General features: G+C 34.3%; 1 long non-coding RNA gene across 1 annotated transcript; it reads right to left on the reverse strand.

Annotated features, from left to right (window-relative positions):
* Window positions 1–330: 330 nt before the first annotated feature.
* Window positions 331–15410, reverse strand: LOC134529104 (uncharacterized). Its single transcript, XR_010074463.1, has 3 exons — window positions 15370–15410; window positions 4867–4938; window positions 331–2552 (listed from the first exon to the last, which is right to left on the reverse strand). It is a non-coding gene; the product is annotated as an uncharacterized LOC134529104 (long non-coding RNA).
* Between the last annotated feature and the right edge of the window lie 5351 nt (window positions 15411–20761).

Raw genomic sequence — 20761 nt, forward strand, 5'->3', positions numbered from 1 at the left:
TTTACAATTATTTTCTCACCTTGTTTTCACATTTTTGGTCTCAGAGCATCATCGCAGTCTTCTGTCGTGACAGCTTCAAATTCTTCCGTATTGTTCTCATTTTCTGTAAAGCTATTATTATTTAATCCTACAACTTGCATTACAGAAACTCCATCAGAGATGTCTGTAGGAAGGTCAATTTTTTCATAGCTCATCTTGGAAAACTCTTCAGCATGTTCACTGTTAAAAATTTTTACCGTAAATTTACGAAAAGTACCGGAAAAAAATTCTCCGGTGGTCTTCGTAAATTTACGGTTACTTCATTAGGGAAAAAAACTAAATCTCCGTAAATTTCACAACCAATGCCGTAAATATACTAGTACTTCGTAAAACTCAGTTACGGATTCTTCGTAAATTTCACGACCAATGCCGTAAATATACCAGTACTTCGTAAAACTCAGATACGGATTCTTCGTAAATTTCACGACCAATGCCGTAAATATACTAGTACTTCGTAAAACCCAGATACGGATTCTTCGTAAATTTCACGACCAATGCCGTAAATATATTAGTACTTCGTAAAACTCAGATACGGATTCTTCGTAAATTTCACTACCAATGCCGTAGATATACTAGTACTTTGTAATTCTCAGATATGGATTCTTCGTAAATTTCACGACCAATGCCGTAAATATACCGGTACTTCGTAATACTAAAAAATGTATTCTTAGTAAATTTTACAATTAATACTGTAAATATACAAGTACATTGTGAAATTCAAATAAAGATTATTTGTAAATTTCAAAACCAATGCAGTAAATATACGATAACTTCGTAATATTCAAATACAGATTGTTCCTCAAATTTACAAAAGTTCTGTAAAAATTACTGAAACTCCGTAGCATAAAAATATTGTTTTACCATTATGTTTACAGCACTTGTAAAATTTACAAAGATAAAGTTATTTTCCATGGTGTAGTACATGTTAATTTATGAAATTCTCTGGGTAATTTGTAACCAGTATAATTACAGTAAAGTCATGCTATTTTAGAATGCAATTAAATACATAGCACTCTTAATTTTTGTGCTTATAATAACTATATAGCTTACTTTTGGAGCAAAAACATAACTCTAAGCCTCTACATGTTTTACTTAATGGCCATTTTACAATTCACACCAAATAAATTACTTTCTACCATTTTCTATTATAAACCCAATTTAGAGGTGGAATTTTAATCATGTACAGTGTATATTGAGGGTTTTGTGTGGAAAATCCAGTTACATAAAATCTCTTTATTTTGTCGAATGTATAAGAAGTCAGAAGGAGCCATTTAGAATATACTAAGCCCTGACTTCTTCCCAATTAAAAAATGGTATTCTTTATCTAAATATGATAAAATGTCATAGTTAAAAATATTATATTTACTCACATTCTTACATTAACTCCATTATTTGTTAGACTATAATCTAGAAGATACGAATCCTGTTTTAAATTTTATCAAAATCAGGTAAGTAGCAAAGACTTCATTACGTTATAAACTTTTAAACTCAAAAAATTACATAATTTAAAGATTAGTAGGATACTCAACCTTGCCTTATGCTTCATTTAGCCTAATTGTGAGGTATTTTTATGATACTTATCACCCCTCCCTGAGGGGTGGAATTTTTTATTAGTGAAAAATCATTACAAAGCAACACACTTTGAGGCATACAGTATTAAAAAGTACCAAAGTATGGGTTTTTTGGATACTTTTAATGATAAGTTACTCTATAGCATTTGTGTTAATCCAGTATATGGGCTACCTATGTATCAAACTGTAACCAAATTGGTTAAGTGTAAAAAGCACAATTGAAAAGCATATGAACCTTAAAATTTTTAAGTTTATATATTTGTAGGAAGTAGGACCAGTGTTTATACTACAATGAAAAAGTATGTTAACTTGTGAAGTAATAAAAAGTATAGATACATTGTACTTAAATCATCTAGTTTTGAATAAATATCCATTTACTGTATTTATTATTATTTTAGTGCAAAAACACACCAATAGAGCTTATAATGATATGTAAATCCCGAAAATTTTTGCTAAAAATTCCCACAATAAGTTTTGCTTAGGAGACATAGTTTCTGTTACAAAATTGAAACATTAAACAACAAAAAAACATAATATTTAGCAGCACTGCTAGTTGATTAACGTACAGAATATGCCATTGTAAGACATAAGAACCATAATCGTAGCACATAGTTCCTTTGTTTATGTGCTGGTAAATTTTCAAAAATTAAAATAAATAAATGAGCTATACCTTTATAAATATTTATTTACAAAATGCATTGTTAATATAAGCCAACATTTTAAATAAATATAAATGTAAAATATTCATATTAGAATTGTTTAATCACAATAATTAAAAAAAAATAATCTTGAAACACCACACAAATCTGCATGTACAAATCATCCAACAGCTTTGACAATTCAACAATTTTAGTAATTGTATCTGTCACTTTCTTCAAAGTTCCAACTCTGGGGTTTCCTTGATGCTTTTTTTATACAGTAGGATTAATCTTCATAATGGACCTGAAAAATAATAAAAGCATAATTTATAACTATCAGTGGAAGGTTGTATAAACTGATAAAAATAAATATAAAATTATCTATCCAAATAAAATGTGGGTTGTACAGAAAAGTGTTTGTCAAATAAGACTTGCAATTAATGATACTGAAAGACAAAAAATGTGTTTTCATAGCTGACAGAGCAAGCACACACCTGTTTATTCACCACATTGGCACGCGATTAAAAGTGTCATATGTATTTATGTACAAGGCAGATTGTCATATAACGTACTATGATTATACATAAATAAAAACAAGTTTTTGTACAGGATGTGTCTGTATCTGACCAACAAATATCAGCTGCAGGTTCATCACGACAAAATAACCTTTGTACGACTTATGTTCTGACTTGCTTCAAGGCTTGTATATACGTCATTGTGGTTGGGGCTGAACAATATTTTTATTGTAAATAATAGTGAAAGTATTTAAGATGAAACACTGGGTATGAGTTAAACAACAACCATGAATTGTGTCACTGTTTAAATATTTCCTGAAATAATTAGGGGTAGCAACAAATCACAAAAGTATGTGGAAAATAAAGCCCAAGTTTTCAGTCACATTCAGACTCATCCTCTATATGTCAGATTTCTATCAAAAAACATATAATTTAGTCAAATAAGTTTTCTGACTGCACGTACCTATGTAAATATTACAAATAACAGCCCACTTCATAATTAGTTTTGCTAATTAATAAAGTAAGGCAAATAACACCTGTTAGAAAGTATGTTTCAGACTTAAATGCTCATGATTTCAATCAAAATCACATGCAATCTCGCATAATGCTCAAGCACTTTTTGATAATGTTACAAATACAAGAACATTTCTTTCTTTCAATTTTTTTTGGGGTACACTCATTTAGGTTGCCATTTATTTTATTATGATAAGAAAGCTTAAAATCAATTCATTGCTCGCAGGATGAGTTTGATGATACAAAAATATTCATACTATTTTAAGAGGTAGATAAATTCAAAATAGAAAAATATATATATGTTTCAACAAGCTTTTTTGAAGGAAATTAAGTATTCAAAATCTTGAAAATCAAAACTGTTAACAATTAGTGTTTTAGCAATGATTACGGACAATATTACGTATATGGTAAATTTGGATGAAACCGGAAATCATATCAATTCACCATGAAACATCAAAACATGAAATGTCATTAATCTCCAAATTTCATTTAGAAATCAATCAATTTGTTAGCAAAACTTTAGTAAATCACAAAAATGTAAATATATTCATTCAATTAATATCATTTTGTCAGCATAAAGCTTGTTGCAAAATATAGCATCAAAATACATCGCAAAAATTTAATTTTACCTTATTTGTGCTATCATCTCTTATTAGTAACTCATTTTTAAACTCCTGATGTTTGTACATTTCCAAGTCACACATTCCCTTGTAAATTTATTTTTATTCAGAATAGTTCTGTTTAAGGCATAAATATTAAATAATTATTTTAATGTAAAAGTGCATCCTATATTAGTCAAAATAGGATTAATAAATATTGAAGTATGTATTTATTATGTATTAATTGTTGTAAAACATACCACCTCTATGTATAAAATTAATTAACAATGACATCAAAGTCTCCTGTTTCATAATCTAAATCGTCTTTAAAAATAAAACCATAAAATATTGTATCTAGCAAAGATATATAATTCAAGGGATTAAATTCAATAAAAATGTATTGTAGTTTTAGGAAAAGTTGTTAAGAAATAATTAATGTCAGAAATGAGGGGAGTACAAAGAGGGAGAAGGGATCACCAATGGAAGATTCCAAGGGAGTGGAGACAAACTGAACGAGGAAGGCAGGTGTTTCTGGTGAGGACGGGGCGAGAGTGGAATGGGCTTGAGGGAGGGGTACTGGATGGGAGAGGAGGAAAGGACTTCAGAAGACTTCAGGAATTGGGAGAGTGAGATAGCGAGGGGAGTTCCTTGCCACCGGGTGAAAGCCCAACTCCAAGTGTGAAGAATAATAATAATGATGATGATAATAAAATGAAACGGTTTAATATGAATTCATTGAAATATCTGCAATACTTTCTACAATCAAATTGAAATTTAAAGAACTATAAATAATTTACACCTGGTTTTCCTAATGCTCAGTAACATCATTTCTTAAATTTTCAGTGATAATATTTCACATTAACACACAACTCCTGAATATAATACTAATCTGATTTTATAATCTAGGCTACCTTTGAATGAATTCCAATGCTTTTGCCACTGAAATAGGACATTAAATATTAAAAATGCAAATACTACAGACAGCACTTACTACGTCTGATGTTTCTAGGGACATTTTCTTGTCCACAAACAAGATAAACTTCCGAGAATTAGGGAGATGGCCCTGGAAAACAATAATACCATATAACTCATTAAAAGCCACAAAACTTATAAAAAACCCTGCAAGTTCACATTTTAAGCAAATAGTTAATGCATGTTTTCCACCAATCCTTGTAAATGTTTTAACTCTCAATTAAAAAAAAAATTGCAACTTATTTCAACTATAAATTTATGCAATCTTAAAGGCACACAAGGAAAACAAGAACATAAATACTGTAAATATATTTAGGAGCAAAAATTCAAAAGGCTAGCAGTAACAATAAACTTGGCTCCGATGGGAAGCTACAACAATCAAGAAAGTCAAACTACTAGGTACCACTTCTGTCCCAACCCTCGCCACATAAGTACATTTTCTCAGTGATGACCAGTCACCATGGATTCCATCACAAATGAACATAATGACATCGCATACAGGAAAGTAAGTTTGATAACCGGAAGACAAAAGAACTATATTGAAATTCAGACACAATGAATCATTTAACATTCAGAAAAATAAAAAGTAAATTTATAATTAATTAATACCAGTAATGTGTAAAGTATTTTGTATCATAATATATTTACTGTCATATAACTGTTGAATCCCATTCCTAACTTTATGTACCTAGATAAAATAGTGTGAACACAATAATGATAAATTAGTTGATAGACATGACTGATTTACCACCATACTTTAATCTACACCAATTTAGACAATTTGACCACAAGAAAAAAAAAGTTTATAAAAGAACCATATTCTGTAAGAATATGCTGTAAATTATATGTAAATATTTCAGTTTAACTGCTGACATAAATAACCAAAATTTATGAATAACTTGGATTTAAAATAAAAATGTAAGTTTGCTACAAAACAATTTTATGAATAAGCCTTTTCCCACAATTAAATGGCTTGAAATGATTTTATGGTTTGTTAAATTTCCTTTTCGTATACACAGTGAATGCTATATGAGTTACACTAGGTATCCATGTGGTAGACGCCAACAAGCAACAGGCTGCAATATCTAAAATATTGTGCTTAGCATTTCTCACAACAAAAAAAAAATTGTTAGGTATATCTCACCCTCAATTTTAAGTGGTAATACTAATAGAACAAAAACCAATCACTTGTAAAAAAAAACATTGCAGTTTGCCTCTAACTGTAGCAGTGGGCTCAGAATTCCTATAGAACTGTGTAAGCATACTGCACATATACTTGTTAGATGCTGCATCATTATTTTGAGTACCTATGTCAGATATTGTTACGTTAGGTTAAATTAGGTTAGTTGGATGGATTAAGTTCGTCAAGGTATCATGAACTGATATATCAAATATTTTTTTTTTACATAAGGGGTCGTCCATTAATCACGTGATGTTTTTCTTAGCAAATTTTTAACCCCCCCCCCCCCCTAGTGATTTGTGGTGATGTTTTAGACTACCCCACCCCCCCCCCCCCCAAAAAAAAAAAATCACGTGTATTTTTTCGGTACAAAATATTTTTAAAATTTTCAGAATATTATCTTTAAATATAGGTATAATCTAATTTAATTCTGGAAAATTAAGCACAGCATGTATATTCGGCACCAAAATCACAGTCTTACTGGCGACTGGCAAGCCGAGCCAGGCGGGGATATTGTTGCCTGGCTACGGCGAGTCAAGGTCACGCGTCGCTTTTCGGTTTAGTAGAAATCGCGTGAAAAAATTAATACACGTGATATCTCTCTACACCCCTCCTCCCCCCTTGTGATATTTCGTGATTTTTCCGAACCCCCCCCCCCCCCCCTTCCTCCTTTCGAGCCTCACGTGATTAATGGACGATCCCTAACCCAGTCAACATTGGGTTGACCTAGGTGTACATGGGTAAACGCAGAATTAAAAAATTCTTAGTGCTTAGTTTTTATGTAACTTTGCAAGCCATCTTACTTCAGCCAGTCTTAAAATTTTTAGCAATGTCAAAACCCCCAAAAGCTGACTATTTATTATCTAAATCTGTGCAGGAGACTTGGAATAAGATGAAAAGTAAACCTAGTTTAATATTTTACTGAGAATTAGTAGCAATAAGTATAAACTAAGCACACATTCCTGAGAAATAAGCATTTAGCCTCATGTCCCAAAATATACTAAAACCGAACACAAGCTGTACTATTGAAACAAAATAGAAATAATAGAATACAAAAAGAATGCACGCAAAGGAACAAGTTATATGATGAATTGCAATAAAACATAACACGTGGAGCCATTACATCATTTGATTTAATAATACAAGTCAATTACTTAAATAAAATAATATTTTAATAACCCTTTACCAATAACATTGAAATTTAATTCCTTAATTTTTATACAATGTAGGTCAGAGATTTTGTGAGTAGTTGGTAACAAATAATGTACTAATTTGATTATAAAAATTATTTACCTAATTTGATTGATCATGCTTTTATCATCAAATTGTTAAATTACTGATCCTGGTACATACTACGATCAATGGTTACCCCCATTTTTAAAATTTGTTCCACACAATATACCTATATTATTATTTTGAATAAACAAATACAACTTCCATAATATAATTAATTAGCTGCAGTATCTAGGTATCCATGAGTTACATGAAAATGGATAGCGCTATATGACAAGTGTGGTGGACACTGAGAAATGACATACAATTACTGTTTGTATGTCTATTATCTATGATTTTCTGTTATAAAAATGAATTCACCCATGGTGATGGTTGAAAAGTCTAGAAGTTTATGTGCTACAGCGCTGTCTGGTGAAGAGTTACTAAAATGAATAGCATAAAAAACACTCTCCATGAAAAAACACTGATATGCCAACTTTCATGATGATCGGTCAAATGGTGTGTCTCATATGTACCAACATATATTTTTAACTACATATATAAAGTTTAGTGTAACTAGTAGTTAAGAACATGTTATTCTTATAAATTTAATACTTCACCATCTTCATAAAGTAACAGCTAATAAAAATTAAACCAATTTTGAAATTGTAATATTGAAACAAAAATTATAAAAAATGTTGTCTAGGTGTACAGTAACTGTGCAAATTTCGCTATGGGTATTTCAAGTAAAATATGGCCACAAAATTCTGCTTTCTTAACACTATAATTTTTTTAAAAATATCACCATGAAATCTTGATACAATTTGGGACATGCCCCATTGCTGTACATAAGAAACCTTAAATTTGTACAAAAACCTTCATTTACAATAAAAGCTAAACATGCAAACACAGAAAACAAGCTAAAATCAGCCAATATAAAAAAAAAGCACAGAATTCTACTGTATATTTGTGCTGTTGATATTTCTTGGCACTACCTGCTTTTATTTTGTTTTCTGTGTGTTAACACATTCAAATTTTTTGTATTTTAATTTTTCTCGGTTATTTTCAGGTTTATTAAGACATACAGTCATACAGCTATGGTTTATGTCCAAAAAAAATCTTTAGTGAATCTTACCCAATGCAGTAACCATTCAAAGACTGAACCATGAAATCTTGTCTTCAGCCATGAGGTATATATTAATACATGAATAAGTGGTGAGTTGTGTATGTATGTAGGCTACACACACAAAAAAAAACCTACAAATGAAAAGATAAATTGAAATTTTGGCATTACTTTATAAAAAAATGTAACTTACCTCCACAACCATTCTGATCCCTAAACATCATCTACTCAAAGTAACTTTAACTATAATAGGCCTAAATAACACTATAATTGACCATACCAACCAAGTTTAATTATATATAATATCACTGATTTACCTATCCCATTATTTGTTTATTTATTTTATAATTATAAACAAATATTTTTTCTCTTCTTCTTACATTTTGTTGTATTTTTATTTCTTTTTTTTTACTTATATTCATTCGAGCCCTTCCCATTTACTTTATTTTATAATAAATTTGCATCTGAACAACACTGCCCATGTTATTAAAAAAATTGCCAGTTTCACCCATTGTAGCCATAACTTAACATCCCCCACCCATGATCCAGTTCTACCAACATAAAATACCTACCCCTGGCTTAGAATAACTTTCCACTGATAGCCTTACTTTAAACTAAATTAACTTTACTGATTACCTGCCGCTTTGTTAATTTCTGCCAACTAAAGAGGCCTGAACAACTTACATTTTTTTTTTGTTTTCCTATATTTTGTTTTCCCAATTATGTTGAATTTGCTTCTTGTTTCTGCTAAATTCTAATGTTTTTTCCTTCCCTGCTGCCTCCCACTTATTATAATCTTCATAACCATAACAACCAAGTTAAATAATATACAACAACCTGATTTGTTCATCCCATAACTTTTTAATTTATTTTAGTTTTCAACCTTATCATTGCTTTTTTTTACAAGCAGACTTTTTTCACATACTTTATTTTATAGTAAATTTAATCCTTAACAACCCTGTCAATGTTATTAGAAAACATTGCCAGTTTCACCCGTCGTAGCCATTACTTTACCTCTCCCCCACCCATGATTCAGTTCCACGTACATAAATATATATGATAAATGCTGTTCTGCTAAAGTCTGCCAACTAAACAGTCTGACCAATCAGCATTATTATTATTTATCTAAATTTGCTTTACTTTTGTTTTCACTCTTGTGCTTCCCTAATGTTTTGTTTCTGTTAAATTCTAAAGTTTTTACACCCCATGCTACCTTCTGCTCATAAAAACTAGACAATAACTACATGACCACAAAATTTTAATCCAACCACACTCCACCCAGTTAAAATAAAACCTACACAATTCCAACCAAACTTGTGTTTCCCCCCCCCCCCCCCCCCCACATCTTTTTTAAAAAAAAATAATATTGCAATCAACTTCACCTTTTTCATTGTTTTATTTTCTTTATTATTAAGTAGCTTGCCCCACCATCTGAGGTAAAGTCTTGTGGGTGTTAGACACTTTGTTTACCATCAATTAGTTTTACAATGTTTAGCTGTTCATATTTTTAACCATCAGCTATTGGCCAAATTTTCTATCTGTACTTGAAATATCTTAAGCTTTGAGGGTATTAGACACCATTCTTTAAGCATCATGCAAGCTCTTCAAGCAAACCAATACTTTTCTTTTTTCAAAGTTTTTATTTGCTCAGTTTTTGTTTGTTTTTCCTTTTGCAGGTCTGAATTTTTTTAAGTTTGTGAGGGTTAGACCTTATGTATATTGGCAAGTGTTATATGTACTAGTATTTATTTTTCTTTCCAAAGTATAACATGAGATACTTAAGGCATGCTTAGATTTGCAAAAAGATTAGGCCAGTGCCAATGTCTGCTCTCAACTTTTAACTCCAATTTCTCCATTGCAATAACTGAATGCTTGCACACAAGATTTTTCCTTGCTTTGGCATGTTTACTCTGCCAAATTAACATCTAGCATCACTTGGTTTGTGTACAGGACTGACCTGAGGTGTCTGGGTGGTAGGGTCTGCCATGAGCAGACTTTTAGTGCCCTCAAAGGCTGCCACCTTTTTTATCTTAATTTTATCTAGTGTTTTCTTTTTGAAATAATGCCTGGCCAAAATGGCAAATTGAACATAATAATTAACTTCACTCCCCTAATTATTTAAAAACCTAATGAGGAGTGGGAAAGACACCCCTACCCAGTTCAGCCCTGCATACAACAGGGCTTGTGCATTAACTGTAGGCAAGCATTCAGAAAGATTTAACAGTCAGGTTAACTAATAGGCTCCCGCCCCTGTCGTACCACTTCCTGGAGTTGGCTGGGGAGAAGGGGGTCGCGGCGTACATGACTGTACCTCGGCTGGAGCTTGTAGGAACTTCAATACAGCCTGGTGTCCAAGCTTGGTTGGTCTCTCCGAGCTCTGGTCAAATGTGCTCACCCTCAGATGGCGGGGCAAGCTACTTAATAATAAAGAAAATAAAACAATGAAAAAGGTGAAGTTGATTGCAATTATTATTATTTTTAAGATGTGTGCGGGGAGGGGGGGGGGGGGCGCACGACAAAGGTTTGGTTGGAATTGTGTAGGTTTTATTTTAACTTGGTGGAGTGTGGTTGGATAAAAATTTTGATGTTTATGTAGTTATTGTCTAGTTTTTATGAGCAGAAGGTAGCATGGGGTGTAAAAACTTTAGAATTTAACAGAAACAAAATATAAGAGCAGCACAAGAGTTAAAACAAAAGTAAAGCAAATTGAGGTAAATAATAATATTAATGCTGATTGGTCAGACTGTTTAGTTGGCAGACTTTAGCAGAACAGCATTTATCATATATATTTATGTACGTGGAACTGAATCATGGGTGGGGGAGAGGTAAAGTAATGGCTACGACGGATGAAACTGGCAATTTTTTCTAATAACATTGGCAGGGTTGTTAAAGATTAAATTTACTATAAAATAAAGTATGTGAAAAAAGTCTGCTTGTAAAAAAAAGCAATGATAAGGTTGAAAACAATTAAAAATAAATTAAAAAGTTATGGGATGTATATTATTTAACTCGGTTGTTATGGTTATGAAGATTATAATAAGTGGGAGCAGCAGGGAAGGCAAAAACAGAATTTAGCAGAAACAAGAAGCAAATTCAACATAATTGGGAAAATAAAATATTGGGGAAAAAAAAAAAATGTAGGTTGTTCAGGCCTCTTTAGTTGGCAGAAATTAATAAAGCGGCAAGTAATCAGTAAAGTTAATTTAGTTTAAAGTAAGGCTATCAGTGGAAAGTTATTCTAAGCCAGGGGGTAGGTATTTTATGTTGGTAGAACTGGATCATGGGTGGGGGATGTAAAGTTATGGCTACAATGGGTGAAACTGGCAATTTTTTTTAATAACATGGGCAGTGTTGTTTAGATGCAAATTTATTATAAAATAAAGTAAATGGGAAGGGCTTGAATAAATATAAGTAATACAAAAGAAATAAAAATACAACAAAATGTAAAAAGAAGAGAAAAATTTTTTTTTTATAATTATAAAATAAATAAACAAATAATGGGATAGGTAAATCAGTGTTATTATATATAATTAAACTTGGTTGTTATGCCAAGTATAGTGTTATGTATTATAGTTACATAAAGTTACTTTGAGTAGATGATGTTTAGGGATCAGAATGGTTGTGGAGGTAAGTTACATTTTTATAAAGTAATGCCAAAATTTCAATGTATCTTTTCATTTGTAGTTTTTTTTTGTGAGTAGCCTACATACATACACAACTCACCACTAATTAATGTATTAATATATACCTCATACATGCAGTGGCGTAGCCAGGATTTGTGTATGGGGGGTGTTAAGAAGCATGCCCCCCCCCCCCCCGTATTAAAGCGGGGGGTCCGGGGGTCCTCCCCCGGGAAAATTTGGATTTTAAGGTGTAAAATAGTGCTATTTTAGCAGTTTTCGGTACTTAAATTTAAATATTGTAATAGTAAATTTTTTTATTAATTTTAATATGACATTTGTTTGAGTGATGAATAAGAAATTAATTAAATATTTGGTGCTAAGGGGGGGGGGGGTTTGAACCCCTAACCCCCCCCCCCCCCCGGCTACGCCCCTGCATACATGAAGACAAGATTTCATGGTTCAGTCTTTGAATGGTTACTGCATTGGGTAAGATTGATTAAAAAAATTGTTTTATGGACATAAACCATAGCTGTATGACTGTATGTCTTAAGAAACCTGAAAATATTTGAGAAAAATTAAAATAAATGCATGTGCAAACACACAGAAAACAAAATAAAAGCAGGTAGTGCCAATAATTAAAACTTCAACAGCATAAAAAATACAGTAGAATTCTGTTTTTTTTTTTTACATTGGCTCATTTTAGCTTGTTTTCTGTGTTTGCATGTTCATCTTTTTTTGTAAATGAATGTTTTTGTCCAAATTTAAGGTTTCTTATGACCAGCAATGGGGCACGTCCCAAATTGTATCAAGATTTCATGGTGATATTTTAAGAAGAATTTTGGTGTTATGAAAGCAGAATTTTGTATTGTGTGGTCTTATTTTACTTGAAATACCCACAGCGAAATTTACACAGTTACTATACACCTAGACCACATTTTTTATAATGCTTGTTTCAATATTACAATTTCAAAATTGGTTTAATTGTTATTAGCTGTTACTTTATGAATATGGTGAAGTATTAAATTTATAAGAATAACATGTTCTTAACTACTAGTTAATAATAATAGCTTTGTTAAGAATGCAGTTCTGAGGCACTTAAAGTAGCAGGTGGAGAGCAGCTATGACTGGGTTATCTTCGGAACAGGCAGCCTGCCTATAAAAATTATTATTATGTACCTATCTAAGTAAAGTTAGGAAGGGGCTACTTCCCAGGTTCACCGAATTATAGTTTAAGTGCATAGGTTAAGTTTGAATTTATTTAAGGACCGCAGGGAGCTAGGCTCCCTGAAAACATAGTCTATCCAAGTTTTTTGTATTAATTTGATGTACAGGCAGACTAGATCTGACTTCTTACTTAAATTCACTTAGCTGTATTAAGTTAGTGACTTGTGGGGACTAGGTCCCCTTTAAACTTAGTTTTAACCTCCCACATTTTGAGGTAGGGAACCGGCCCCAGGGGCACGGTGAGATTAATTTGACCTTCAGTCTACCCCTAATTTTAATTTTCTTCGGGTGTTTGGCACCCCTGTCCTATTTGGTTGTGGTTTTAATATTGTAAAGGTTTTTCCAGTAAAAGTAAGGTTTTTCTGGAGGAAGTAAAGTGTTTTTGAGAGGACTAGATGCACAGATGCTCAGTGTACAGGTCTTGGAATCAAAATCAAAAGTGAAAGGTTTCTTATGTAATCAGCCATACTTTAAATCTGTAAAATTGTCAATATTAACATTATCATAAAATAGCTTCCTTTTTATCCCCTGATTTCTGAAAACTTGTTAAATTTTAAGACCTTTGAAGTCGAGGGAAATGGCTAGTTCTGATATATTACCATGAAACAAATATTGATTGAGATATTTAAATTGCTGTACATTAATTCTTACAACAAGGTAATTATGGAGAGTAGTGAATTTTGGGAAACCAGGCAAAAATTAACTTAGATGAAAAGTTGGTTATAATCATTCGGTTACATTTATAATGTAGCTGACCTAAAAGAAAAAAATCTATTAAAGAGAATTATTAACATTTTCCTCTTACAATCAGATCTCAGCAGGGTTACCAGAAAGAAGGTGCAGAAAAACACAGTTAATTATTTTTAATGTTTTTCACAAACTAATGTGACCCCTATTCACACCAATTTGCAGCCATTTTTATTGTAGATTACATAACCTATTCCTCACCCTCGTAGAAATTGTTTCGAAAACACGAGATAATTTAAAAAAAAACAGTTCTAAAACTTTTGTTTTCAGGAATTAAAGCATCTCTCCTTCAGAATTATGGAACGATGAACATTTTTCTTATGAGTGAATGATGAACTTTTTTCCTTATGAACGCACTATACCAATTACAACAGCATTTTTTAAATTGCAATTTTTAATAATGCTAAACATAATGAGAGGAATACAAAAGTAGAAATCTCAAAATTATAGTTTTATACTTTCTGAAGAGCACCTGCTTTAGCACATTGCCAACCGAGTACAGCGGGTGGCCAGGAAACAATAAACATTATTTTAACCCCATTGGTCAATTTTGTTTGGGTAAATTAGTACGAAACAAAAGCTTTTAAGTGCATGCATAAAAAAAATTCATAGTCCCAAAATAAAATCCATTAGTACATAAAAATTACATTAATAAATCTAGAAACAAATTTTGTTCATCAGAAAGTACGTTGTTAATGTTCATTACATACTATGTTTTGAATATGTGTAGGCATAATAAATTAAAGCAAAGAATACATGCTTAGATAATACCTTTGAATATATATATTCAAAGATAATACTGAAGGATACTTTCCTAAGATAAAAAACTTTCAAATGGCTATTTTTTTTACTTCCTGACTTATTTTCAAATAATTTTCTAAGCTGACATTTGATACTTCAAGTTGTTCAATTTTAATGGTAAAAGTTCCGTATCGCGTATCTAAGTTGAGCCCTTGATCTTGATGGCATTAAACTGTACATTTTGACCCTGTGGTACACAATGCTTACTGTTTCAACTAAGTACATCATTAGATCCTGAACTTCAGGTAGAACAATAAATAAAGATTGTAAGTTGAATAAAAGTTGCATTTTTGGTTAAAGAGCATAGAATAAAAGTATTTTCGGAATTTTTAATTTTTTTTAACAAATATCGCCCAACTATGAAAATTAAAAAATTCGATATCTCCTTAAGTATTTATAATTTATATCCACCGGGTTTAATGAAAAGAGGAAGTGAAAGAGCATAATATGCATAATAATAAAAGTATTTTCGGATTTTTAACATTTTTTTTCTAAACTACATATTTACCGAAACTTGCGTGTCTTAACCTGGTTATATTATTGGTGGGATAAAAAACTTATATATATAATATAATTTATTTAAATAAAAACAGATACTCTAATTGAACTTACCTTGCGCATGGACTCACAAAATTCTTCCGATTGTATAAAACTTAGAAAAATTGCTTGCTTTCTTCTTCCACACATGGCTGACCACGGTCAACTTCCAGACTAAGCTATTTTTTCATTACATGTAGCAGGTATTTTATCAATCTTAAAAGCAGTAAACTTAATTTCAACAATAATTAATATAAAATCACTAGGAATATCTCTTGAACAATTCCATATATATGCGAATTAAGAAACAGCAACAAAACACGGTAACACGGAATGCATGGGGAAAAAAACAAATGATAGTTCACGAAGTAGGCCGAAGTACGCCGAAGTAAATTACGCGCATGCGTAGAGGGTACTAAACGGTGAATGAGAGAGGGGGGCGATAGCACAGCTATCTCTCTCTCTCTAATACCACCGTAATTTTACGGAGATTCCGTTTTACAGAAATACGAAGAGCGTTCAGTTTATTTACGGGTGTTTCTTCGTTGGAATGTCCGTAAATTTACTGTAATTTCTAACAGTGTTGTTCATGTAGTAAGATTTCTTGCATTCATTTCTTCGGTGCTGGAATCTCATTATATTTCGACGTAGACGATGCACATGTCCAAGTGTACCAATCCCACACAAAGTCGGCCGAAACACTGACCTTTTCTCAGCAAACGAAAAAAAAAAGTGTACATTAGCAGAGCTTGTTTTTTTTTTTTTTTGACGTGACAACGTCTAATAAATCGATGAACGCCGGCTGCACGCACGAAAAAAGATGACTTATTATCCCGTTACGCACATTGTCCCGTTACGCTGTGTCCCGTTACGCTCATTGTACGCTTGCGCCGCATCTATCTCTCTTCCACTCGATTGGAACAAACATCGATTTGACTTTTTCGAGGCACATTAAACTTCAAGCACTACCATTCGTTTCCTACTTTTTCTATCATCGTCCTATCCTTAACAGAATAACACAGATTGGAAGAAGTTAAATAGCAAACATGTATAAAAGTTATAGTTAAAATAATCTGTTCGTTAAAGTAATAAACATATTTGAATTAATTAGTGCAAATAAAAGTAAATTTATCAATTAAATTGTAGATTTCATTTCACTCCTCCTTTGTATCCATACAAAATAGTGATAATTCAATAAAAATGATTCAATTTTATTCATAAAAGTATGCAATCATGTTTTGTTATGACGTTGTCACGTTAAACTATCGTCCGTAAACCGACTTTACAGACAACCAATTTTTTAATTATCTGTTCGTGTTACGGGTATTTTCGTCCTCGTGCATGTTTGACGCCTGCACAACTGCTGTGATACCGCCCGCACGTCTTGCACGGGTCACTCCCCCCCCTCCCATCATCATTTCATACCTGGGCGCTCTTCGGTCAACTTCGGACGACTTCGGGTCGTCGGGGACGTGGCCGGAAGTCAGCCATGTTGGGCCGAGCTGCCGGTGACAACACAGACAGCCGCCAGAAGGGGTATAAATACCTCCTCGCGGGGAGGCACTGGCTGGCAGCCTGGCGGGAAACGACAAAAAGTCGCCCCCGAAACCACCAGAGTGGGGGACGCACCAAAACGCCGAAATACCACAACGCCGAATGTACGATAACGCCGAAAACCATAACGCCGAATGCCAAATTGACTACAACGCCGACAGCTAGAAAACTGCTGTGTACCACAATGCCGAAATACATTAACGCTGAAAAATGTCATTGCAGGACTGCCACAAAGGTTAGGTTAGGTTAGGTTAGGTTAGGCTAGGTTAGGCTAGCGGAGGTTAGGTTAGGTTGTGGTACATTTTTCGGCGTCACTGTATTTCGGCGTTGTGGTACACAGCAGTTTTCTAGATGTCGGCGTTGGCTAGCTATCGGCGTTGCGGTCAATTTGGCATTCGGCGTTGTGGTATTTCGGCGTTGTGGTAACGACCCCAACCAGTGCCACCCAATGTAATGCGGACAGCAATGCCCAAGTTCCCGCCCTTTGCTTGGTAGTTTATTTCTACTCTGTCCAACTCTTCTTCCGGAACCATCCTTCTGTTTCCCGTAACCAACCCGCTTGTTATTAATGCATGAAATTTTTGCATCCCGCATGTATGTAAGTGCCCAGGGTTTTCCCTGTGTCTATGCAGGTTTTACCTGGGCCCAACTTATCTAGTTTTTAGTCTAGGATAGTCAGTGAGGGGAGTTAGTCATGGCGCCAATCGCTGCCATGGCTGGCCAATCCCAGTCCTAGCACATGATGCATGCTTCCTCTCTTGAATGGCTTAAACCCCTTCATGATTAGAACGTATAGGCTTCGGCCTGAGACGCACTTAGAGTCTTTCCCTAACCCAGACCCCTCCCAAACACACTAATTTTTATTTAAGTTAGGAAAAAAAATTGGTTGTCTGTAAAGTCGGTTTACGGACGATAGTTTAACGTGACCACGTCATAACAAAACATTGATGAAATGATTGCATACCTTTATGAATAAAATTGAATCATTTTTATTGAATTATCACTATTTTGTATGGATACAAAGGAGGAGTGAAATGAAATCTACAATTTAATTGATAAATTTACTTTTATTTGCACTAATTAATTCAAATATGTTTATCACTTTAACGAAGAGATTATTTTAGCTATAACTTTTATACATGTTTGCTATTTAACTTCTTCCAATCTGTGTTATTCTGTTAAGGATAGGACGATGATAGGAAAAGTAGGAAACGAATGGGAGTGATTGAAGTTTAATGTGCCTCGAAAAAGTCAAATCTATGGTTGTTCCAATCGAGTGGAAGGGAGATAGATGCGGCGCAAGCGTACAATGAGCGTAACGGGACACAGCGTAACGGTACAATGTGCGTAACGGGACACAGCGTAACTGGACAATGTGCGTAACGGGACTCAGCGTAACGGGTCAATGTGCGTAACGGGACACTTTTTCGTGCGTGTAGCCGGCGTTCATCGACTTATTAGGCGTGTTCACATCAAAAAATTGCACTGGAGGAGAAGGTAACCAGTCTCCGCCACTGCTACCGCCACGTTTCACCATAAAGCCGAGTTCGTCACACAAAGAAGCTGAAGTTGAAACATGGTGAGCCCGTCCCTACGTATTCTTCAAACGCTTAAGCAGTTGGAGTAACGTGTCGTTAGGAAGCTCGGAAGACGACTTGGAAGAGTTACTGTGGTAGCTTCTCACGCTTACAGAAAGCCACAACAACTTCAACAATTAATTAAATCATCCGTGAAATAAATTAAATATTCACGTTGAAATCAATCTCATATCTTAGCGTATAATCTTTAAAAAAAATCCGAAACAAAATCTTTGTGTAAGCAGTGCAGTGGCGCAGTTGCCATGCTTGGATCACAATAAGATGATTCAAATAACTTTCTCGAGTAATAAAAATGCTGAAACTCACTCTTTCATGACGTATTACACCGGGCCGAGATTTGTTCGGTTGCCAGTTGTATTTCACGCGACTGTCACCACCGCGAATTCACGTGAGAAAAAAAAAATACATCACCATCGGGGAAACGCTTTTACTTTTATTTTTTCTACAACGAAATAAAAAAAAAACTGTTCTCTGTACGCGAGTGTCGATGGTCGAAGACGCTTGACAAACGAGACATGCCAGTCAGACAGCAGTGGCTGGCACACTGAGCAGTTCGGAAGGGGGGGGGGGGGTGACAAGATGGTGAGCTGTAGCCCTTTTGTCTGGCTCGGCCATTGTGCCCCTGGGGGGGGGGGGGGGGGTTGGTAGCCCCAGGAGGAGGGGCGCAGTAGGGCAGACTGTATTGGTTAGCATCATCGCCACCGAACAATGCGCTGTCCTTCCAGTCTCTGCAACACGCGTGCAGAAGAGCAACGACACGTACAGTTCGCGGGTTCTTTTGGCACACTGAATCTTTCCTCGGTGGGTCCGTTGGCTGCAATGACAGCAAGTCATGCTGTTTCCCTGCTTATTTCCGTCTGTTATGACAACCGAGAACATTCTGTCCGGGGACGCACCACAACGCCGAATGCCAAATTGACTACAACGCCGACAGCTAGAAAACTGCTGTGTACCACGACCCCGAATCACCACAACGCCGAAATACATTAACGCCGAAAAATGTAATTGCAGGACTGCCACAAAGGTTAGGTTAGGTAAGGTTAGCACACAAATTCATTCAGTCATTTTTCATTTTTCTCCCGTGGCCCCCACTTCCCGCAGCAACAGTTTTCGGCGTTACTGTATTTCGGCATTGTGGTACACATCAGTTTTCTAGCTGTCGGCGTTGCGGTCAATTTGGCATTCGGCGTTATTGTACGTTCGGCGTTGTGGTATTTCGGCGTTGTGGTAACGACCCATTCTGTCCCCGCACACATTACCAAATGTTTTGTGTTTAGTGTCCAGTAAGATGTCGCTCTCTCCAGCAAATAATTTTGTTGCCACTGCAAAAACACCTGTTAGAGTCTAAGTGGTACCTGTTTGTTCAGTGGGTTTCTGAGCTGCACATAGCTTTTCAAAGTAAACTTGACCCGAGTTTCTGATGATCTTTGGCGAACAATTAGCGACCAGCAAACCTGGTGCAATAAACAAGTAATAAAACAATGAACCCAATACGATGAATAGAGACCTGTAAAATTCGCGGATTCATTTCGCGATAGGATAGAGTCCAAATACTTTTGACATTATTTTGCTTCTATGATTGGGCCACAGTTTATCTGAAGGACTCTGGGCCAATGAAAAATCTTTAACAGAAGAATTAGCGAATCACGATCATTCCAGTCAACAGGTGTTACGAGTCGGTAACCAATCAGCAGATGTAATTTGCACGAGTGCATAGAGGATCATGGAGTCTATCCTTTAGGGATTTGAAATCGCGAATTTTTCGTCTCTAACGATGGAAAATGGCTTCGTAGGCCTGTGTGTTCGTGAGTTACTGGCCTGTGTGCAAAGTTAGCGGGGTTGTGTCGTCCATCTCTGAAGGTCAGTAACCCTTCTAATCACATCGAACAGGTTGCGGTCGAAATTAAAACAAACACCACCTTATCGATTATTGTAGTGCGATCGACCGTGGAATAAATTCGATCCCTAGGTATACAAAATATTTAATATGTTTTGTTTTAATTGTTCGTTTTGATTGTTCGTATCTGTATGATAGAGTTTATTTAAGGCTTCTCTGTACGTATATATACTTTTTAAACTTTACGGAAACACTTGTAGCATGTTATTCCACTACAGTTTATCATTATTTAATTTATCGTTAGTGGTTTCAAAATACTATTATATATGTCAATTAATGCTTCTTCAAACATCATGATCTACCCTATGTTAGTTACTCTGAGTATGGATAACAACAATAACAACTATACAAATAAAGAAAATTTTACCTTTAATGAATGGATGTGAAAAGGTATATCATCCTAAACGTATTTTATTTT

Source organism: Bacillus rossius, chromosome 2, assembly GCF_032445375.1.
Source record: "Bacillus rossius redtenbacheri isolate Brsri chromosome 2, Brsri_v3, whole genome shotgun sequence".
NCBI classification, from domain to species: Eukaryota; Metazoa; Arthropoda; class Insecta; order Phasmatodea; family Bacillidae; genus Bacillus; species Bacillus rossius.